This window comes from Castor canadensis, chromosome 8 (assembly GCF_047511655.1).
Source record: "Castor canadensis chromosome 8, mCasCan1.hap1v2, whole genome shotgun sequence".
NCBI classification, from domain to species: Eukaryota; Metazoa; Chordata; class Mammalia; order Rodentia; family Castoridae; genus Castor; species Castor canadensis.
Genome location: NC_133393.1, coordinates 12,795,589 through 12,820,273, shown reverse-complemented (window position 1 = coordinate 12,820,273; position 24,685 = coordinate 12,795,589).

Here is a 24,685-nt window from a genome sequence, read left to right as displayed (position 1 = left end):
GAGAAAGAATATATGAAAACAATTCCATTTACAATAGCCTCAAAAAAAATCAAATACCTAGGTGTAAATCTAACAAAAGATGTGAACGACCTCTACAAGGAAAACTATACACTTCTGAAGAAAGAGATTGAGGAAGACTATAGAAAGTGGAGAGATCTCCCATGCTCATGGATTGGTAGAATCAACATAGTAAAAATGTCGATACTCCCAAAAGTAATCTACATGTTTAATGCAATTCCCATCAAAATTCCAATGACATTCATTAAAGAGATTGAAAAATCTACCGTGAAATTTATATGGAAACACAGGAAGCCACTCAGTCAAAAGAACAATGCTGGAGGTATCACAATACCTGACTTCAAACTATATTACAAAGCAATAACAATAAAAACAGCATGGTACTGGCACAAAAACAGACATGAAGACCAGTGGAACAGAATAGAGGACCCAGATATGAAGCCACACAACTATAACCAACTTGTCTTTGGCAAAGGCGCTAAAAATATACGATGGAGAAAAAGCAGCCTCTTCAACAAAAACTGCTGGGAAAACTGGTTAGCAGTCTGCAAAAAACTGAAACTAGATCCGTGTATATCACCCTATGCCAATATTAACTCAAAATGGATCAAGGATCTTAATATCGGACCCCAAACTCTAAAGTTGATACAGGAAAGAGTAGGAAATACTCTGGAATTAATAGGTATGGTAAGAACTTTCTCAATGGAACCCCAGCAGCACAGCAACTAAGAGATAGCATAGATAAATGGGACTTCATAAAACTAAAAAGCTTCTGTTCATCAAAAGAAATGGTCTCTAAACTGAAGAGAACACCCACAGAGTGGGAGAAAATATTTGCCAACTATACATCAGACAAAGGACTGATAACCAGAATATATAGGGAACTTAAAAAACTAAATCCTCCCAAAATTAATGAACCAATAAAGAAATGGGCAAGTGAACTAAACAGAACTTTCTCAAAAGAAGAAATTCAAATGGCCAAAAAACACATGAAAAAATGCTCACCATCCCTAGCAATAAAGGAAATGTAAATTAAAACCACACTAAAATTCTACCTCACCCCTGTTAGAACAGCCATCATTAGCAATACCACCAACAACAGGTGTTGGTGAGGATGTGGGGAAAAAGGAAGCCTCTTACACTGCTGGTAGGAATGTAAACTAGTACAACCACTCTGGAAAAAAATTTGGAGGTTACTTAAAAATCTAAACATAGATCTACCATATGATCCAGCAATACCACTCTTGAGGATATACCCAAAAGACTGTGACTCAGGTTACTCCAGAGGCACCTGCACACCCATGTTTATTGCGGCACTATTCACAATAGGCAAGTATGGAACAGCCAAGATGCCCCACTACTGACGAGTGGATCAAGAAAATGTGGTATCTATACACAATGGAATTTTATGCAGCCATGAAGAAGAATGAAATGTTATCATTCGCTGGTAAATGGATGGAATTGGAGAACATCATTCTGAGTGACGTTAGCCTGGCCCAAAAGACCAAAAATCGTATGTTCTCCCTCATATGCAGACATTAGATCAAGGGCAAACACAACAAGGGGATTGGACTTTGATCACAAGATAAAAGCGAGAGCACACAAGGGAGATATGAGGATAGGTAAGACACCTAAAAAACTAGACAGCATTTGTTGCCCTCAACGCAGAGAAACTAAAGCAGATACTTTAAAGCAACAGAGGCCAATAGGAGAAGGGGACCAGGAACTAGAGAAAAGGTTAGATCAAAAAGAATTGACCTAGAAGGTAACACATGCACAGGAAATCAATGTGAGTCAACTCCCTGTATAGTTATCCTTATCTCAACCAGCAAAAACCTTGGTTCTTCCTATTATTGCTTCTACTCTCTCTTCAACAAAACTAGAGATAAGGGCAAAATAGTTTCTGCCCAGTAGCGAGGGGATGGTGGGGAGAGGGATGGGGCAGGGAGGTTATGGAGGGGGTGGAGGAAGGGGGGAGAAATGACCCAAACATTGTATGCACATATGAATAAAAAAAATAAATTAAAATAAAAATAACAAGAACTGGGGGTGTACCTCTGGTAGAGCACTTGTCTAGCATATACAAGGCTCTTTCACAATAAAAAGTCAATAAAAAATAAAAATAACCAAGAAAAAAAAAACTTTCTGAAAAAGCTCTATAAATTCAACTATCCCAATACAGCAACCATTTTGAGTTTTTTGAACCCTGTCTCCATCACCACAGAGTGGTCTTGGAACACATAGAACTCATGAAGTTCTTGCTTTTTACAGAATCTTTTATTGTCCACCTTGGCCCAGTAGTCCCACATTTTTTTGTGTGTGTACACATTATGTTCGGGAATTCCTTCCTTCCCAGGCATGTGTAGACAACCCCTTCAAACCTCAGTCATACTCCAAAAGCCAAAGACACTTTTTAACTTGGTTGTTGAGAATAAGCAGGCCTCAATTGGGTGTGGAGGTGTGTGCCTGTCATCCCAGCTATGAGGGAGGCTGAGACTGGGAAGATAGCAGTTCCAGGCCAACCTGGGCAAAAACAGTTGAGACCCATTCAATGGAAAAAGCTGGCTGTGGTAGTTTGTGCCTGCCATCTCAGCTACGGGAAGTATAAAATAGGAGGATCCAGTCCAGAGCTGCCTGGGCAAAAAGTGAGACCATATCTCATCAGATAACCAAATAAAAAGGGCTGGAGGTGTGGCTCAAATGGTAGAGTGCCTGCCTAGCAAGCATGATAGCCCTGAGTTCAAGTCCCAGTACTGCTAAAACAAAACAAAAGAAAACAAAACAAAAAACCAAATAAATGAAAACAAGAGCTCTGATGCACTGAAACTCCCTTTAGAGATGCTGGATCTGTCTGCCAATGACTCTTTTCTTTTCAGTGGTACTACGGGTTGAACTCAGGATCTTGTGCTTGCCAGGCAGGTACTTCACCACTTGAGCCATGCCCCCAGCCCCTCACCTACCCTTTTCTTGAGATAAAGGGAAAGTGTGAGTAACAGACACACAGGGCAGGTGATAGCATATCCCTGAATTGTTGTGTGACTATTGTATGTTAGGTGCTTGCTAGGAAAATCTCTTACCTCCTTTTTGACCTTTCTCTTTTATCTCCTCCTACTTCTCCCTCACTACCATCTCATAAGCAGTTTGCATTGACGTCTCAGGGGCATCAGCTTCCAAACTGCTTACAATCCCTCATATGTTTATAGCACTCAAAAAACACTTCTCAGTGTACAATAATGTTCTCGTTCACGGTAGGTAATTTACAAACAAAATGCACCTACCTTTCCATCTCCCAGGACTAGACTGCTGCTACTATTTTAGTCTTTTGAAGCAATGTGTGCTTTTTAACAGTCTCATTGCCAGAGCTAAAGTAGGAAGAACAGGACTATTCTACTTGTTTGGTTTCTTCCCTATGCTGCACATCCACAGGCCAGATGAATTTAACACCCGTGCCACTTGGCCCAGGCTTTTTATCCACGCAGTAGCTGTAACAAGAAGTCTTCCCAGCCGTCATTAAGGGATGATTTAACATGTCATCAAGTATATGAACAGTTCTTCTATTCAGAATAGCAAACAGCTGTTCACTGTCTCCAGCGAGCCTGGAGCCAGAGGAGGGAGACTAAGGCACTGGGGTTCTGGGCCACTTCTGGCCCTATGGAGGGAGGGCAGGTAGTTCATGAGGGTCCTGTGTCACTGAGTGAAGCCTGGGGTATTTTGGCTTAAAACAAGAGGACAATCGCCTCCTTCCACATTCATTCCCTCTGACTTTTCAGGACAAAATGGTGGTTTGCACCGGAAGGGACAGAGATTGTCTAATTCTTTGTAGGTCTTATTTCAAGGGTTAAGTATGGGCTTCCCAAAAGGCAGTGGGATGGATTTTGAGATGTCTGGGTGTTCTTCCCATATAGATATGACTGCCATTTCTTCCCTTAGCCTCCTTTCCCAGAATCCAGTGCTCCACCATCCAGCCTTTTCTGGCCGCCATCTTGCCATCTTGCCAATCTTCTGGTCCTCCCCATTTCTCTGGAAGGAGGGCCTGTCTCTTGCTCCACCAGCTGGAAGAGTGAAAAGAACCTCAGGCTTGGAGCAGTAGGAGTGTCTGTTCAGCCCACCAGCCTTGAGGAATGCCTGCCAGGTGCTCCACTCAGAACCAAGAGTTTGGGTTGGTGGCAGATAGCATAAAAACCACAGAGTGGGACACCCTTACCCTTAAGGTGGGTGATTCTGACACATGTATGCCAGAATTCCCCCGTGGGATTGAGCCCACATTTGCTACCCAGTTATCTCCAGTTGTAACGTGCATCTCATTGGTTTTCTTTCTTTCCTCCTTTAACGTTCCCAGTCTCTGGCTGGGTCCTTACTAGGACCCTCTCCCAAATAAACTCTGCACCCCATCAGCTTGAGAGTTTGCCAGAGGCTGTGGCTCCATAGGAAGGATGGCTATTATCACACAAAGCTCAGAGAAAAGACTGACAGAGGATGGTTTAGGTGTTCACTCTAAGCCAAAACACCTGGCCAGGCACCCTTCTGTGTGTGCATTGCTTCAACTACCTGTCCTTGGTAAGGTTGGAGTTCCCTGAGCATCCACTCTATGATCTTAGTTAATACTTACGTGAGTCCTGGGAAACAGATTCACTGTAAATCCCATTTTACAGCTGGGATAAGCAAGGCTAAGCAACTTAAGGAACACTATCAGTATGAGCCCCTTAGCACTGACCCCCAAACTCCACTTCCACACACGCGTGTGCCTCCTGTTGCTCTTTTGTTGATCACTTTGTGGCTCTTTGTTCCAGTTAAACCTTGGGGGTCATGTGTGCAAATATTCCACAGCAGAAAGGAGGGATGGAGGTGCAGATCTCAAAGCTGTCCTGGGGAGGGCTGGCTTTTAGTTACCTCCAAACGGGTCTGCAGTGTGACCAGGGGTGTGCACTGGGGGACTGTTGGCTGAGCTGTTCAGGGGTGAGGAATTGACTCCTTGGTTCCTCAGAACACTAAACTGAAATTACTATGTGATCCAGCTTACACCTGGAGGAATCAAAGGATGCCAATGGAACACCTGCACACCCATGATTATTGTGGTACATGATTATTGTGGTTCACAATAGCCAAGTTATGCAATCAGCCTATGTGCCCGTCAACAGGTGGATGGATAAAGCAAAGGTGGTGTATATACACAACGGAGTTTTTTGAGTCACAGAGAAGGGCAAAACAATGCCATTTGTAGGAAAATGGATGGAACTGGAGGTCATCATGTTCAGCAAAATAAGGCAGAATCAGAAAGACAAATATTGCATGTTTTCTCTTATATACAGAATCCAGATTTTTTAAAACAGACATGAAAGCAGAGGGGGACTATTTGGGAAGAGAAAGAGGACCAGCAGGAGGAGAGAGGGGGACAAGAAAGAGTAATGGGAGGCAAAGGTGATCAAAGTACATCACATATGTGTATAAAAATGTCATAATGAAATCCTTTAAAATGTACAAAAATAAATAAAGTAAAAAAAGCTGACTCCTTAGCTCCAGACACCTCCCCCCAGTCGTGTTCGCCTTGTTTTGTGGCAATGCTATCCCAAATCTCATTTCCCCTCAAGTTCCTTGAAGGCAGAGACTCAGTCTTCTTCACTTTTGTGTCACCCAAGCATCCAGAACGTTCCATTAGCAACAACAGAATGTTATGCCTGTGAACGGTGACATCCAATGGACGACGCATCTGCATTCGAGAACAAGGCTTCAATGACCATGTGCGTTTTTTAGGAATAAACTTTAGGTTGCCGTTCATGTTTTGATTTGTTGTGAAATTGTTTAAATTAATAGAAAAGTATGATGAAGTTTTGCATATAATGAATAGGTTAACGAACCATATGCCCATCACCTAGAGTTGACAAATAGCATTTGCCATCTTGGCCTGGCTTCCGGCACCCAGGGTCTTCTTTGCTCCAACTGCAATATTGATACTTTTCTGTGGTACGAGGACATGGTGTCTGGCATGGTGTAGGGATTGTATGCAAGGAGCTAAACCTCACACCTTCAAAGTGGAGACTTCACCCAATCCCTCAATCCTTACCAAGGGCCCACTGTGTTAGGCTGTGTGGAGGGTACCCAGAGACAAAGATGAGGAAGTCCTAGCCCCCATCCCTGAGGTGCTTACCCTCCAGGGTAGCTTGGGCATAGATGTATAAACTGACGATTTGCAGTGTGATGTCAAGTGTTCCATTTTAAAGACCAACAAACTGAGAACCTGAGCAGCCTGTGGTCTCATCTCCAGTGAGCAATGACTAGTTCCAAGTTGGGAAGCCACGGGCAGGACCAGGGCCCTGAGTTCCAGCTTCACTGTTACTTTGCTGTTTGACCTTTGACAAGTCACTATCCAGCTCTGCATCACAGTTTTCTTATCTGGAAATTAACGGTCGGGCTGGAATATTTTAAATACCCATCCTTTGGTGCTGAGTAAACTTCTCACAGTAAAGCCTTTAACCTGCCTCCCTGACATCCTCTGCTTGTTTGCCCGTAGCCTCCGCTCTGAGCCAGGCCTGTAGAATTCTCCAGGTTGGCCTGGATTCCCTGATGGGTTCTAATTCCACCCATGAGTGCCAGGGACAATTCTCCCAGTGGGGAATCCCTTTTGTGGCACTACCCTGGGTCCCTATTGCTGCAGTTTCCATTAATTTCCTTTGACCTGTCCTGTGGGGGAAGCTCATGATGACTGAGAATTCTAGTTAATCCTTTAACTAGGAAAAGGAAACTAGCCATCTAATAGGCAGAATGAGGGAATGACTTGGCATGCCATCTGCAAAATATAAACCTAAAATATTCCCGAGTGTTCTCTGGAAGGCCACAGTCACTAACGCCTGGAGAGTCGGCTACCGCAAGGCCTGTCTCCTGGTGGTGGGCAGACCTCCGAACCCAGCCAAGAGCGGGCACTTTCCTTCTCTGCATGTTTGTGGCATAATGATTTTGCGTGGTAAGTCAGAACATCTCCAACCCCGTAAAAAGCTTTCTGACATCTCTCTGAGCAGCTGGCCTTCCCCCATTTCAGAAGATGTCATGGTTTATTAATTCTTTGCAGAAGCAATAAGAACTGGGTATTGGCTTAATTTGGGACCAATTTACTGTTATGGTAGAAAAATTGGCTCTGTCTCCTTTTATTCAGCACAAGGGCCTCTAGTTCCTGTTTTAACCCCTTCTGTGCTGGGCTTGTCCCCTACTTATTTCTGCTTGTAGAATTTTGGTTCAAATTTTCTTCTCTGTGCAACATAAAACTGGGAAAAACAAAGTACCAATTTCATAGCATTGTTTTGAGGGACTGTTAAGTTGTTGAGTTATTTTGGGGTTTCTGTCTATCAAATGATTCAAATAGACACATTGTTTTTAAAACTCTGGAAATTTCACTTTATAAAAAATCCGTATTTTCAGATTCTTGTGAATAACCAGAAGCCATGACAATGCTCTCCACATCCACAGGCAGAGCAACTGAACAGAGAGAGTGGCCCAGGTCTCTGGGGCCTTCTGTCCTTACGGGGTAGGGCCTTTCTCCAGGTCCTGGCTGATCGGGCTGGGCTGGGCATAGATCCACTTAACCAAATTCTCTCCAAAGCTGTTCTTCTGAAAGCTTCGTCTCTACCAATGACAGCAGGCAGTATGCTCTTTGAGAAGGAAAACCCAAACAAAACAAATAGAACCTGTCCTGGGGCAAATCTATCCTTATAGTTTGAAGATGAGATTGTAATTTGAAGACAAAAGGATAATAAATGGTAGCATTACCCCTAATTTCTTATCAGGATACTATGGTTGAGTGACAGCCCGACAACTGCTTCATGTACCTCCCATTTAAGCCACGCAATTCTGTCAACGGGGTAGTATTACTGTTCCTATTTTACTTAAAAACAGCGAGGTTCAGAGAAGTTAAGCGACGCCTCTGAGGTCACATGAAAACGATCTTGTGGAGAGCAGGATAATCTAGCCTTTTATTGTGAACTGGACTGGGGGTTCTTGTGGGGTCGGCTGTGGAAAGCAGAGGGTGAGCACTCCTTTGATTCCCTGTAAGCTGAGCCCCAGCACTGGCCTTCCTGCTTTGGTCGGGGGAGGGGTTCAGGTGTGCTCACCTGCCCAGAGAGTTTAGGGAGCAGTGCTTTGCACACTTCCTAGGGCTGGGGACATTTTTGGTTGCCACAACCTGGGAGCAGGGATAGCAAATGGTTACTAAAGGGTAGGAGCCAAGGCTACCACTGAATATCCCTTGGTACACAGGGCACTTCTCCCCCCCTCAGCCCTCCCCAGTAAAGAATTCCCTACCTTAAAACCCCTGAGCTTTCAAAGTATGGCGCTATGATTGGTTTGAGGGTTGCTGGAAAACCCTCTACCTTCAAATGTCTTCTGAAATCTCTTGCTTTGGCCTGAGCCCTCCCTTGCTTGTTACCGGGCTCCCATGGAAATGTGGACATTACCAGAGGAGGACGTTGAACACATGGTTTTTCCTATCTCATTTGAGAATGTCAGGCCTGGAAGGGATCTGAAAGCAAACCTGGGAGCAAATTCCTTCATTGTATCACGAGGAATCTGAGATCCCAAGGAGAAAGGTCATGGCACAGATGGAAAAGCGAGCTTGACCACCAGGTTTGATGCCTTATTTCCAGGACTGGTAAGTAGGTATCACTTCTGGGTGACTTCAGGGTCCAGTGTCACCTTTATTGGCCCAGGAGGTGGACAAGGCACAGGTCTTGAGAATTTCTAGGTCAGCTCTGACATTCTGAGGGTCTTGGCCAGGTGTCAGCATGGCCTGGGGTTTGCTCACATGCAGATTTCTGGGCCAAAACACTGGGTTCCAATAGGGGGGAGCTCGAGGCTGTGCATTTCTGACAAGCTCCGGATGCTGCCGGGATAGGGTGCGCTTGGAGAGTCAGGAAGTGAGGCAGGTAAATGAGAGATACCTCCTGGAAGGACAGGGTTTGAATTAGGGGCTGCAAATTAAGTGGGGAGGGCCAGAAGACCCCGACCTTTCCTCACATTTTAGCCTAGAGTGGATATGTGTCCCTGAAATTGGTGCAGTGAGAGTCAGACTTCTGCTCCTGAGAAAACCACTGTGCCCCATGGAGAAGGTCACCATTTTTCTTCCAAACTGGGTCACATTGGCATATGACAGAGCATGGTGCTCATAGTCACACAGAGATCCAAGTCACATACTGGGCCTATGCATGGCTAACTGAGTCATGGGAAGTTGACTAGGCAGCTGGGTCTCTGGGAGCTGGCAGGGCCACATGGAACCTTAAAGGTACTTCATAAGTGTTTCGATGTAGCCAAGAGGTCCCCTGGGATCTGAGGGGTGATGCTTGTTACCTCAGAGGTTTTCGGGGCCCTCGAAAATCTGCAGAGTAGAAGCTACTAGAGCCCTGAGCCATATAAACATGCTGCCCAGGTGTGGCCCGTCAGCACCCGGAGGCCAGCAGGGGCCACTGTTCCATGTCTTGAGGAAGCTATGCGACCAGAGTCAGCCTCACCTGCAGGGTTCTGCCCCGTATGCCCAGCAGTCAGGGCTGGAAGGGCCTTGGAAGTCCATGCAGGGTAAATATGGGGGCCTCCCTGAATGTGGGAGCAAAAGGAGAATCTGAGCAGGCACGGTCGGTCATGCTAGGTGGCCAGCAGGGGGACTGGGCCAGGTCTTCTAGGAAGACCTGGAAATTCACACTCAAGCTGCTGTGAATTTAAAGGGGCACATTGTTAGGTATTAAGAGGTATAAGACCAACTCAGAACCACCACCTTCCATTTCCCATTCAGAGACAGAAAATGGACATGACATCTGGTTGAAGCTTTTCAGCCCATTTTCCCACACTCCAGCAAAGACCCTGTGTTGTGTCTGGCTCCTCCTTGCCTTTGCTTTTCATTCATATTGTCTTTAAAGTGGTTCTGGTCTTCTTCATACTGTTTTTAACCTGGGGTCTTTCCTCCTTCCTTCATTCTGCATGGGGGGAGGGATTGGAGAGAGTAAGGAGGCCAGGTGACTACAGACCCACTCCCTACTTTTTGGAAAGGCTGTGTGTCCTGGACAAGGATAAAGCCTGTGCCAGGACAGCCAGCCATGCTATCCAAGTCGCTCGTGCAGACAAACTGGGTAGGACGATTGCATGAGCCCCAGACCTAGTTGTGACGGGGACAAGAAGGGGTTTGGATCACAGGGGTTTGGATTCAGTTGGAGGAACCACAGGAATTATATAGGCCAACCCCTTGTTGTGCAGATGGGAAACTGAGGCCCAGTGAGGGGAAGAAATTTTTCTCAAAGTTTCAGGGAGCCAGGTCTGCAAGCCCCTTCAAGACTCTTTCAGCACATTACCTTGGCCAGGTAGGAATTTTCTGTCCTGTGTTCTCCAGGTAGAAGATGTAAGATACACACAGCTTTGTTTGAAGTGGGGTGGTGTTGGCCAGGGAGAGTGATTTGCTCATCTTTGTGTCACCAGCACTTGGCACGGTGCCCGACATATGTAAGATGCCATTTCATCGTTCATTGAACCATGTAATAGCAGTGCTTCAAGAGGATTTGTGTTTAAAAAAAAAAAACTCTTGAGTTTTCATAAAGTTAATTTACCTTATAATGTATCTGAGTCACTTTGACAAGGGGAAAATACAAAAACCAAAACCAGGAGCCTTCTGTGAATCTTCCTGTAAAAGCATCCCATTGTTTCAGGTATTATATGAGTATTGTGTATTTATTATGGCAAAAAAAGAGATTAAAAAGATCAGCCTGTCAATGGTGTGATGGAACCACAGGTCTAAAGAGAGCGCACTTCTGGGCTGGAATAGTTTGTGTATTCACCTGCGTCCCCATAGCACCAGACCTCACATCTATGTCCAGATCTCTGTCCTCTGGATCCTGGGGAAGAAGGACCCCATGATCAGGCTCAGTGTTCAGTCTTGTTTCCTCAACAAACTCAGCCCAGGTAAGACTGCAGCATGACAGTTCCAGTTCCTAGAGAATGGCACTGGCGTGGTGAGAGCCCACTCCAGGCCCAGCTTTTCACAGCATTGTTGAGTCTCGAAGTGCTCTTCACCACGGAGAACCTGGGGCTTAGAGGAATGGAGCACGCCAGCCACAACGGCTCATGCTTGTGTCCCTATCTACTCAGAAGGTGGATATCTGGAGGATCAAGGTTTGAGGCCAACCAGGGCAAAAAGTTAGCAAGACCAGATCTCAACCCATGAGCTGGTGTGGTGACACACATATGTCATTCCAGCCATATGGGAAGCATAATTAGGAGGTTTGCAGTACAGGACGGCCTTGCCATAAGTTTTAGAGCTTATCTCAAAAATAAGAAGAACAAAAGTGCTGGGGGTGTGTGGCTGAAGTGGTAGAACACCTGCCTAGCAAGCTTGAGGCCCTGAGTTCAAACTCCAGTACTGCCAAAAAAGAAAAAAAAAAGAAAGAAAGATTATAAAAATAAGGGCAGAGCAAGTGGAGACTGTACCCAACCCATCCTGGACATGCCTTAGGTCAAGGGCACGAGGCCACAGAAGTCAGAGCAACCTCTATACACATTTGTTACTTAATTTCAGACAGTGCTATGAATGAGCAGACCTGCAACCTTTTAAACCTTAACTGTCTAGGTGCGGCCCACCCCTGGCCGACCCAGTGTGGTGAGAAGTGGACAGAAGCCCCACTCTCTTTTCCTTTCCTCAGCTGACTGCTCCCTTCTGCCATGGGGAGTAATGGGCCTGGCCTTTCCATTCACTGGGTGTTGTGGGACTTGATCTTTCAGAGTGGAAGCACCTTGTAGAGAGCAAACCCACACAAGAGTATTTCTTTTCCATGCAAGCAAAGGCCCTCCATGGCCCACACTGTGCTGGGGCCTACGGCCTCCCTTTCCCTGACTCCTGAGAGCAGCTCGCATTTCATCCAGGCTCGGCATCCCAACTGCGAATGCTCATTTCTGTGGAAAATGATAGGTGACAAGTTGCTCCCCGAGACACCCACCAGCAGATAAGCCAGGAGGGGGACGGGCTCTTCTGGAAGAGAAACAGGCTGGCCGGTGGAAACTGAATATCCCTTAGAGGAGTGTGGGAAATGTTAGCTTCCAGCCAGGGTTTCTGAGGAAGCCTTACCAGAGGAACTGGGGCACCCCTGGGTGTGGGCTGGGCGGATGACAGCTGCTTCTGACATCTGCAACTATCGTCTGGGTCCGGGCTCAGACTCCAGTACAGGCCACCCATCAAAGTCCTTTTGCCACTCTCCCGAGGACGCCCCTGCTCCTTCTGTTCACTATGCCTTGAGTTTTCTGATTTGATGTCCTGACTCAGGACAGGCAGCTTTGTCATTCCCATTCTCAATGTGGGGAGACTGAGGCACAAAAGGGCTGAGATGGGCAGTTGTGCGAGGGTCACTCTGAACAGACTTCTCCTCTCTGCCCACTGAGTATTCTCTCTCTGTCTCAGTCCCTCTCTCTCATACACACATTGAGTTTTACAACTCCCTAAAATTTATGAGGAAAGTCAAGTACTCTTAATTAAGCGGCCTTCCCCGAGGAGAAAGGAAATGCCTTCCCTAGTCTTAGCATCAACGTCGGAGCACACGATTTACTACCTGAGGCTTGCGTTTCTCCCCAGATCGCCTCCCCTCTGCTTCAAACATCTATCACTTTGAAGGCCATTCAAATACCACCTTTCCCTTCTCTGGCCCCTTCCTGGTGCCCTCCAGGCCTTCAGCACTTCCTCTGACCTGGGTGCTGGTCCCTAGGTTCAGGGTCACAATGGAATCCCAAACAGACACTCTGCTGTAGCCTGGCTCATGAGAGAGGGGGAAGTCCCAGTGTGCCCAAAGCTGGCACTGAAGGGATGCCCCCATTTTATGGGAATATGGGGGCTGGTGCCTTGTCCCTTCATGCAGCCCACTGTGGCTGCTAGTGGCCGCCATGAAGATAGATGGGTTTAATCAGACCCCCGACAGGTAAAGACCCTAACACGAGGACAGTCTGTTCTCCCAAACTGTGGAGGATCTCAGCCCAATGTTTACTTTGGAATTGAATGAATAACATTGTTCTGGGAAAGGAAATTTTAAAAAGCAGGCTTGTAATTTTCAGTAGGGAGGAGAACAGATCTGCTCCCCCACCCCCAACCCTCACTCTGTCTTTTTGCTGTTTTAAACTTCTAAACACACCACAACCGACCAGCTCATCTTCTCGGTCCTGCCAGTAAAGGTCTCAACATTGCCAGACTCAGAATGGCTGCCAAGAGAACTCAATGCTTCAAGGCAAAAGGTTCCTTTTTTTTTTCTCTTTAAAAATCAAAACCAAATGCCCCTGAAATTCCAAATGCTGTGAGACCCATTCAAAATACAGAGTGAAGGGTGATTATAGTGGGGAGAAGATTCACCCATCTCGTCCCCACCAGGCCAGGACAGAGAGATGTCTTATCCCCAAAAGTAGGAAGAGGGGAAACAAGCCCATCAAACCCCCAAAAGTCACCCTTTTTCTGGGGTTGCCTTCATTGAGGATGGTCAATTTCTCTTTAAATTCTTTGAACCCCAGGACTTTCTTTGAAGACAGGCCAGCCTCAGGCTTGTGCTAAGGCAACCCGGTCAGCCATGGGGTGCTGGAGTAAGCCCACTTCCTTTAGACGGGAGGATGCTGGTGTCTTAAGAGAGGGCTTTTGACAGCCAAAGGATTCTGGGGCTGGCCCTGGGCAGGAGGGAGCAGGACCCTCATGCCTGCCACCTGGCTGAGGGCAGGGCACCTACCTCTGCCACCCTCCTCCATCGCCCAGGGCCTGCTTGCTGCCAGCTTGCCTGCTGACCTACCTTGGATGCCTTGGGTCAGCTAATTGAGGAGGAGGGGGAGGCTGCTTTGAACATTTGGAAGTCTGGTCAGAGGCCAAGTCTCATTACTTAGCTTCAAAGTCGGAAACTCCATAAAAAGTTCACTGGTGGAGCTGATTGTCCCAGCGGAACTAAACCCACCATGGCACCCCGGGCCTCCTGTTTTCATGTGGGGTGAGAACGTGTGTGTGGTACTGAGCCAGAGGGGATGGGAGCAGGAGCCGAGACCCCATTTATGTTTTCTTCTTTCAACCTCTTAAAAATAGAAGCAGAGCTATATCCACACCACCCAAAATTTGGAGAAGAGAAAGAGAAAATACTCCAGAGGACCACACTTCAATAGAACAGTTATTTCTTTCTAGGTATTTTTCTTAAGTATACTTTTTATACTACTAATCAGTGCATTGCATACAGAAATGACTTGCCTTTTGACTTTTAAAAAATAATAATTAAATCATAAGTATTTCTGCATTTCTTTATGATGGTGATATTCTTTTCTGAAAAGAAAACATTTAGGTTGTTTGTGGATTTACATTTTTATAAATAATATGGGCATATTCGTATTTCTGTATGAGTTGATTTTTCTTTTAAGTAGCAGAATTTTTTTTTGACTGTAAAAGTAATACATTTTTATTTCTAAAGAAGTGTGGAAAATTTGGGAAGCCTTAAAGAAGTTAATAAAATTCACCTGTAATTGTTCCACAGGAAAGAATCATTGCTAACCTTCAGGTGTATTACAAATATATATATGCATGAAACAGGAGCACACCACACCGTTTTGTGGGTCCCTAGGGCTGGAAGAATAAAATTGGCAGAGGCAATATTGTTTCCAAGAGAGATTCAAAGTGTGATATGTGTGGATTTGAACTTAGATGACATTTTCATTCAAAGACACAACTGGGCAGCCCCATGGCCTCCCAGGGGTCAGGTGGGTAAGTTAAGGTGGGGTAGTGGCGTGGCAGCACCCAGCACTAGGACGGGTTCACAGTCAACGGCATGGCCGAGGAGGCTTTGAGCAAACGCACCTTCCTCACTTCTTTTGACAGGCCCCATGGACCCTTGATTTATAGCCACACTTCACGGGACACTGGTAAATGTCCCATAGTGTATTTTGTAAGAGTAATGACGTCTCCGTAACCCCAGCCCTCCCCCCAGCCCCAGCTCATAAATTTCCTCCCGTGAGAGAGTGAGCTGCCAGGGCTGTGGATTAGCAGAGAGGTCCCTGGGGTCCCCTTCCCCTGCCCCAGGCTGCTCCTCTCCCACTCTAGGCTTTCACAGAAGGAAGTGAGGGGCCTTGCTGCACCCTGAGAACGCAGTCCCACTGAGCTCAGTGCTGAGCTTCCAAATGCAAGGGAAAGAGGAAAAGCCAGTTAAGAAGCTGGGGAAGGGGATGCTGGGAGAACCCCCAAACCGTGATTGTCCTTTCTTCTCAGCTCAGGTTACTGAGGGGAGCGAGGGTGGTGCAGGGCTGGCTCTTTTTTTGCCTATGGAGCTCCGAGATGAACCATGGGTGGAAAGAGCTGGATTGTGCATTCAAGCATTTAGATTCAACTCTCCTTTCAGCCTGTGTCTGCCAGGACCCCAGCAAGTGCTGAGGACTTAAGAGGGAGTGAGACACAACACCTGTGACTCACGGAGGTCACATTCTGTGCTGTCCAAATGACCCACGACAAGCCACAACCTGCAGTGCTTACTGTGTGCCAGACACCATTCACTTACTCCTCATGAACCCAAAGAACAGGCATGTTACTGTTACCATCTCCACGTTACTCAGGCACACAGAGGTTAAGTGACTTGCCCAAGGTCTGCCTTGGTTCTTGAGTTCAGGCTCCTTAAGACTGTCTGAGTCATACAAATGCAGCCTGAACCCCACTCCCACAAGCAGGTGATTGTGCAAAGGAGGAAACAGGCTCAGACAGGGGTAGTAACTTGCCCAAGGCTGCACAATAAGGTGGCGAGGCTGGAATTGGAGCCCAAAGCCCCACTGAACTGTGCAGCTGCCCCCTTTAGCCATCTGGATCCCCCTCACACGCGTTCTGTGAAGCCAGGGAAGCAAGGTCCCTTTCCTGGTGTCCAGAAGCTTCCTGTTTGTGATGAAGTACACAGAGTACCATAAAGAGGCTGTCGGTTTTGTTTCTTTAAAGGAAAGAAACAAGGTGAACTCCAAACTAGCAAGCTGCTGGAGGTTTTGGTATCAGTGAGTTGGAGTATTAGTTTCTCCAAGTTAAAAATTTATATTTAAGTAATCAGAAGTTTCCCATGTACATTACATGGAGAGTACCAACTCTTCCAAAGACTCTAAATAATAAAGCCCAGTGCATTTCATGTGAGCAGAGGCTGGACGCAGAGAGCAGCTTTGTTCTCCTTGGTTAGCGTGGCTGCGTGTGAATGTTAGGAACAGAAGACGCTCAGGGCACACGTGAGAAACAGCAGAGATGTCACGGGATATCAGAGCCCGAACTGCTGTGCATGGGGACCCCAGCAAACATCCCCAACCCTACAAACAGGCGGGCCCTGCACCAGCTGCAAAAGCTCACACAGAAAGCCTGGGGTTTGAAAATAAAATGCCTTCTAGTTCCACTGTGGCTGTTCCCAGGTGGGTTTGTGTGGGGCACCAGGCTCTGTTTCTTGCTAGAATTCCCCTGAGGGGGAAACCAGACTCATACAGGCTGGGGAAGGGTTCCAAGCCAGGAGTCAGAGACATCAATGTCACCAAACAGCAGTGTCAGATCACGTGTCTGTGTACAGGTGCAAATTAAGGTCCGTGAGATGTCTTGTAGGTCTCTGGCCATTTTATAGATAGAGACACTGAGGCATGGCATGGCTCTGTAGCTCCTGGAGCTCAGCAGTGGTGAGAGCTGGCTCACAGGAGTGCTGTGGGAGAACAAAAGGCCATCATGCAAACCGTCCCCAGGACTGTGTGGGTAAGGAGCGAAGGCCCTGCCCACCACTGGTAGCACAGTGTGTGACATGGTCCTGGTTCCTTCCTTTTCCTTCTTCCTCTCTAGGGACAGCTGCAGGGGCTGGCCAGGACACTGGATTTGGTGGTACTGGGGTTTGAACTCATGCCTTGTTCTTGCTAGACAGGCGCTCTGCTGCTTGAGCCATACCCCTAATCCCTTTCTCTTTAATCATTTTTCAGATAGGGTTTTATGCATTTTGCCCATGATGGCCTTGGACTGTAATCCTCCTATCTATGCTTCCTGCATAGCTGGCATTAAATACATGTGCCACCACATCCAGCTTATTCTTTGTGATGAGTCTCACTAACTTTTTGCCCAAGCTGGTCTTGAACTGTGATCCTCCTGAGTTCTGCCTCTCAAGTAGCTGGGACTACAGGTATGTACCACCATGAAAGGCCGATATTGGAGATTTGAGATCTGGGTTCCAGTTTTGGCCCTGGGATTGACTTGGTGAGAGAGAGAGAGCAACTTCTACTCTCTGGGCTTCCTTCCTTACCCCAGAAATGAGGCCTTGAGTGAGACCCTTCTAGATCACAGGTAGAAAGCCCTGGCCAGTGTCCTTGGCTGTGGAGCACTGGTTCTCACTCAGTAGTAACAGCAGTGAGCAGGTGCTGAATTGGACTGGACTCCTGCCTGCTCCCAGAGGTAACGTGAAGATCAACTAAAACAAGGAGGATGACACTGATTCCCTGACACCACCACAGGCTCCGGCTCCCTCGCAAGGAGATGAGTGAGGAAAGGAAACCTCTGCGCCCTGTCTGCATTCCCCCAGCGCACACCTGGGGCTCCGCGCTCTGGGCGGAAGCAGGCTCGTTTGCGGGATTTCTCAACCTTTCAAGCCAGGCTTTCTTCTAATGAGCTTGAAAAAAAATCTTGTACTCTCTTGATACTTTTTGAAATATCAAAATAAATGAAACAGTGACTTCAAAAAAACTCAATGGTAATCTTAGATCAGTTTTTTCCCCAAAGTTCTCACATTCCCTGGAGAGTCGGCCTGACTCAGGGCAGCGCTGAGCAAAAGCAACTTTTCACTCCAGGCAAGTGTAGAACTCAAGTTTGTCAGGCATTGCGTAGGTTTCAGGGCGACTCTTCTCCCTGAGGGGTTCAGGGTCGGATGGACCAGGTGTGGTGGGGACCTGCCCTGGCCAGTATCATTCGGCAATGATGGAGAGACTCTGTGACAAACTAGTGTACTGTGTGACATTCCTTCCTTAATATTGTTACTATTGTTACTATAATTATTTGTCATTCTGTGTTTTTCCACTGGACCACACCATTTTTTAATTTTGGCTTCCACTTCTCAGCAGGAACAGGCTGTGGGTGATGAGGGGGCATAGCTTCGTGTATCATTTACTCTGCTCTCAGCCTGAACGTCATCTGCTCTCTTTTCTTCTCTTTAGCCAGTCGGAGCCAATATTTCCTGGGTGTCCATGGCACATAAGAACCTTGGAAAAAGCTCTTGACTTAAAGAACTTAGACTTGCCAATGGGAAGTCAGGCGGAGACCAGTAAATGATTAGGTGGTGTTATGTGGGCTTTCTGTCCAAGGTAACTATTTTCTCAACTTTCTCTTCCATTCTCCAAGGCCAGAGCAAATCCACCTTCATGATGCACATGGGCGACTCATCCAACCTCTTGAACATCAGGTCACCTGAAACCGAGGCTGGTGAGTGGTACCTAATGCCTCTTCTGATCTGGACAAGGAACCTGAGAGACTCACGTCAGCACAGGAGGTCTGCATGTCCCTATCCCAAAGCCCAGCCTGTCTGGCTCATGTTGGCAACTCCCCACTGCATTACCTGTCTCCTGTGCTGTTCCAACATCCAGGCTTTTTTTCCTTCTGTCTTTAGGGAAAAAGTGAAAACAGAAGAACTGGCATTTCTTGGACATTGTGGGTGGCCTGTAAAGGGACCGATGAGTTAGAAGACTTGGGGGGAGGGAAGGCACACTGTTGACTCACAGGTCACCGTGGAGCCCTCTCTTGTCACCAAGAGTTGATCACCACTCCCTGTGTACTCATTGCCCTGACTGCATCCAGTGCTCCACAGGATGTCTCTCTGGGGACCCAGAGCCGCACAGGCTGCAGGAGTGCAAGGATCACAGGTGGCCCTGTAGAGGATGGTGAAGACCCTTCTTTGGGGAGATGACAGAGAGCCTGAGGGGGCTGTGGTTCTCACCATCTCTAGGAAACTGATCCCCAAAACCCTTCTCCCTCTAAGTCTACCTCCCATTCCTGGCTTTGCAGATTGAGCGGCCCCATGAGCCACACCCTGGCACATACTGGGCACACAGCCCAATGCCTGAGCACACGGTCAGTAGGCGGCCGAGGGAGTTCTGTTAATGAATGACAGCTTCAGGCTCACAACATTAAGTTAAAATAGTTATTAAGTGAATAACAACCAGTAAAGCTCTTCTACACCTCACTTACTTTCCTTTCCCTCCCTCCCTCCTTCTCTCCTTCCTTCCTTCCTCTTTCCTCTTTCTTCCTTTCTCTCTCTCTCCCTTTCTTCCTCTCTCCTTCCTTCCTTGAACTCTTTCTTTTCTTCTCTTCCTTCCTTTCTTCCCTTTCTTTCTCTCTCTTTCTTTTCTTCTTTTCTGGGGGCTGGTGGAAAGGCTCTGAGTTCAAACCCCAGTGCTGCCAAAAAAAGAAAATTCTTTCCTTCTTTTCTTTCTTTCCTCCTCTTTTTCTTTCTCTGTCTCTCCCTCCCTCCTTCCTCTCTTTCTCTTTCTTTTCTTCTTTCCTTCCTTCCCTCTGTCTTTTTTCTCTTTCTCTCCTCCTCTCTCTGTCTCTCCTTCCTTCCTTCTCTTTCTCTTTCTTTCTCTCTCTCTTCTCCTCTCTCTTGTCTCCCTATTTTCTCACCGTTTTTTTCTTTTCTTTTCTTTCTTTTTGAAACAGGTCTTGCTATGTAGCCCAATCTGGGCTCAAGTGATTCTCTGCCTCAGCCTCTTGTGTAGCTGGAACAACACATAATGCACTACCATGTCCACTTTTCACTTTTTGAAAAATTAAGATTTATTTATTTGTCTGTCAGCTCTCATTGCTTAGAGGATGCGAGGATGATGAGGTGTGCTTGCACTGCCAATCCAGTAGCCCTAGGAAGAGGCACTGCATCTCCCCATGGCTCTGCTGCCTCGACAGTCCCCGCAGAAGTGACAACGGCTGAACGTATTTCTCTGCAGCCTCGCCCAGAGGACCAAGTCCACTGGATGGGAAGTGCTATGACTTGAATATGGTTCATCCCACTATATTCAAAACTCATGTGGAGGCTTGGTCCCCAGGGTGGCAGGATTGGGAGGTGCTGGGCTCTTTAACAGGTGATTGGGATTAAGAAGGAGTGAGGCTTTGCTCTTGGAAGTGGGTTCTCACTCTAGAGGGACTGGATGGGTGACTTTGTGAGTGGGTTGTCAGCCTGGTGTCTCCTTTCTTGTATGCATGCTCTCTTCTTGTGTGTGCCCACTTGTCCTCTGCTTTTCCACCATGTATAGAGCAGCATGAAGCTGAGCAGATGCTGATACCATGCTCTTGGACCTCCAGAACTGTGAGCCAAAATTAAGCCTCTTTCCTTTATAAATTATCCAGCCTTAGGTGTCTGTTACAGAAACAGAAAATGGACTATGACAGGAAGCGTGTGGGCAGTTAAAGGGCAGTGACCAGTGTTATGGGCTGTTACTGAGATGTTCCACATGTGTGAAGACCTGCAAGTAGAATCTCCCCACTCTTTTGTCATCAGGCCCTATAGTCCTGGCATCATGCAGAAAAGCTCTTCTTCACCAATACTGGGAATCCTGCTGCAGCATAATCATGCTGACGTGACTATGAAGGAATGTAGCCAGTCCCCATAGTCATCCAACATGGTGCACCCATTGTTTTTCTCTAAGATTTCAGTTTAAATGCTTCCCCTGTGGGAAGCCATTTCTGCAGGGATTGAAGGAGTGAGCTGTGCAATCATAGTGTCTGCAGGAAGAGAATTCCAGATGGAGAGTGAGCTATTTGTCAGGGGCTGTGTGAGTGGGAAGAATATGGGAGGCCATGAACTTAGAGGGTGGCAGAGATCAGATCATCCAGGGCCTTCGGAGTTGTGGCGAGGGCAGGTTTTGGACTTTAAGTGTGGTTAGAAGTCATTGGTGGGTTTTGAGTGAGGAAGTGCTGTCATATAGAGAGCAGTCCTAGGGAGGGAGGAAACAATGACGGTGGAATTTGCTGGTGGGGGGAATGACAGGTGTGAGTTGTCACCATCATTGACAACTGAGCCTGTGGCTGGAGTGACTAGGTGAATGGAAATCTGGCCTTCTGGAACCCAGATGTCCCCGTTGTCCCTCACTTCATCTCTTGTATATTCCTCTCTTCCCTCTGCCCTGCCTCATTCAGGCTCCCAGCACTCATCACTGGACTCCTGCAGATGTGCCTCATTGCCCATGAACCATATTGCTAAAGTACAGGTTCTCATGCTTGGAAACCCCGCTGACCCCCTGTATGAGTTATCTATTGCTGGGTAACAAGTCACCCCCAAATGTAGGAGCTTAAAACATCAAACAGCTTCTGTGGATCGTGATCTGGGCCATCTTGGCTAGGGCATCCATTCTCAGGGTCTCATGAGGCTGCAATCAAGGTGGTTCCCCCCAAAGGCCCAATGGGCGAGGACCCAATTCCAAGCTCACCCGTGTGGCCATAGGCAGGATTCAGTTCCTTACAGGCTGCAAGACTGAGGATCTCAGATCCTGCTCTCTGGTGACCAGAGACATAAGCTCTTTGACATGTGGCTCTTTCCACAGGGCAGCTGGCAACATAGTACTGGTTTCTGTCAGAGTGAGCCATTGAGAGGGCAAGGAAGAAACCCAAAAGGAAGCCATGGCATTTTTTTCACAGCCTAGTCTTGGAAGTGGCTCCCTGTCACTTTTCCCATATTCTGTACGTTAGAAGTGAGTAACTGAGGCCCGTCTGCTCTCAGGGGGGCGTGATACAAAGGCACGAGGGAGCTTACGACAACCCCTTGCCTCTTTCCTGCATCTTCCTCACCTGAACCTTCCTCTGCTCGTGTCACCTGACGGCTGATCCTCAGTGAGCTGCCAGTTTCCCCGGTCCCTTCCTCTTCTCTCCTGTACCCTTGGTCACACCCTGTCCTCATGGTTTGCCCAGCTCAAGTCCCACCTGCCATAAACAATGAAGTGCTTTTAGGGAGTGATTCCACAGGTGGGACTTCTCCCCTCCTAGGTGACAGTGGGCTATGGCTATTTCCTCTTCTGAACACCCACCACCTGTGGTCTGGTACTTTACACGCACCTTCTATTATGGCCTGCTCTCCCTCAGAGACAAACTCTGAAAAGAGGTCATTTGGGGGTTTCTGCTTTGACTCATTACCTCCTTCAAGTCTTGGCTTAAATATCACCTTCTCAGTGAATCCTTCTGGTCACCACCCATTTCAAGCTCCCTCTTGCCTCCTACACACCCAGTCCCAGACTCTGCTCTACCCCCTCCCCTGTGAACCTCATTGACTCTAATTTACCACATCACTTACCTGTTTATCCTCTCATTCCTGACAACAGAGTGGGATCTCTGTTTCCTCTATCCATGGGAGTGTCCCCAGACTTAGCATAGTGCCCAACGCAGACTAGGTGCTTCTGAAAGACTTGTTCAGTGCATGGGTTTTGAGCAATACCTTTGCACACAGTGGTGCTCTGTAAATGCTGTTCAGTTGACTGATTAACAGCTAGCCAAATTACAGCAAGCCCATCCACTCCCCTTCCAGAAGATGCCTTGGACAGACCTGGAAGCTGGGAGACATGTTTCTCAAAGTTGATAGAGAGAGCCATGTTGGACTGTCACAGCCTTCCCAGCTGGGCTGAAAAATGCCTTTGGAATCAGAAGCTGGGGAGGTGATGGGCCAGCTCCAAGACTTCCCAAGCAGCCGGAGTCAGGGCTGGCTCCATGTCCCGTTTGTCAGCCCCAGCATGCAGACGAGAGGCTTTCAGCTGCCAAGGACTCTGTTTTATTGTCATTGCAGTTGGCGTCCCTCTGGGCTGGAGCTGCCAGGGCAGCAGCCATGAAGGCCTGGACACTGGGCTGGGGGTAAAAATAGCAATTCCATAATTCTTACCCGAGCCATGGCTGGAGAGAGGAACTGCTGGAGGTGGCTGAGCAGACAGGAACTTTAGCAGCAGCAGCAGCAGCAAGAGGAGCTGGTACTGGCTGTTCTCTCTGCTTCCTCACAGACCTGGCGTGGGACATGGCTCATAGAGTCCGCCTAGCCCAGCCTCAGTTCAGTTTTTGCAAAGCTTGTCATGGAAAGAGGGCCGGAATGTTATTCTTAAGTCTTGAGGTGGCAGCATAGGCTCCTCAGGTAAGGAAGTCTAATGTCCTCTTGTAGCTCCTGCCATACACAGTGTGCATCGTGGGCAAGAGGCATTGCTGTTGGGACGTATTTGAAATGTTATTTCTGTAACATTTGTCTCCCAGTTCTGTGGAAAGAAGTGCCACTAGACTGACAAATGATCTCAGGACTCCCCACCCCCAGCCATGAGGCCCTTACATGTGTGGAACAATGAGCCTTCTCAGCAGCCCTGGTCTGAGACACCCTTGGATCCTGGCCTTGGAGGGGCAGATTGCTACATTGAATGGCTGGAGATGGCTAAGGCAGTGCTGTATACCCTGCTCCTTACTTAGGAAAAGTAATCAATGCCCTAAAACCCATCTTGTCAAGAGCCCCCTTGAGGCATGTGGAGGTGAAGCCAACAGAATGGAGAGTCCAGAAGGTTCTCTGACCACAATGTCCATCTACAGGGCTGGCAGGGAGGCAAAGGTGAGTGGACACAAGGTCCCCGAAGAACAAATCAGATAGCTCCTGTGAATGTTAGTCATGTGATATATTAATTATGCAAGCTGTCCATCCTTTCAAGCCCATGGTTAAGGCTGAATAACATTCTGGCCACCAACCCTGACATCCGTCAGTCTTCCCTGAGATCACCCCTGGAACATAAAACCTACAAGAAGTTTCATGAAAACAGACTTCTAGATCCAAAAAACACGGGGCGGTGGCGGAGGGGAACACTTGCCTATCTTCTTGGAGAGCCAGAGCACATGGTAGCCTATGAAAGTCTCTCAGAAGTTCTGCACTAAAGGAGTCTGCTTCATTTTATTTAATCCAGTATTTCCAGTATGCAAGCTCTTCCTCTTTGTCACCCTTTAATCTCCCTTAGTACTGGGGTTCCCAAGTGACCCACTGGCAAAATGGGCCTGAGAATGAGCTTCTAGAAACACTGATGATCAGTTGGGCCTGCTTGGCACCTTCCGTCTTGGACCCCATGTGGTTTCATTCCTGCCTGCACAGTGTCTGGGACAGCGCGCATCGTTTGACTCACTGCCAATGGCCAGGTGCAGAGCCTTGGTGTCCACTGACCAAGCCTCTGCTCCAAGCTGTGCTCAGGTGGCAGTGTTTTTGCTATCCACTCAGTGTAGCAGAGCCCAGGTCCTAGCTAGGCTAAAATCGCACAGAGGTTTTGGTTGAGGACCTCGTCCTTTCTCTGGCCACAGTTTCTGTGGCTGTCTTCTGCTTACCCTTCCAAGTCAAAGCAGTGGTCCATTTTAGGGACTTTGTTTTCTCTTTTTGCATCACAATGTTGCCTTACCTGACAGAGACAACAGTCTGTCAAACCCTCCAGTCCTAATAATCTGAAATTTCCCCCTGCTGTCCTAATCTGATAGCTCAGTGAAGATAGCAACCATAATAGTTAATACTTGTAAATATTCCTGAATCATTAAAGAGACTTTCCAGACTATGATTCATACAACAGACTACTGTCTACAGCTGACTGTCTCTGGGGATCAGGCTCCTTACTGCAATGCTGCAGTTTGAGAAACAGCCAGAAGAAGCTAGTTTTAACATCACAGTGATGTGCTGACGGCTCTGTGTCAGCA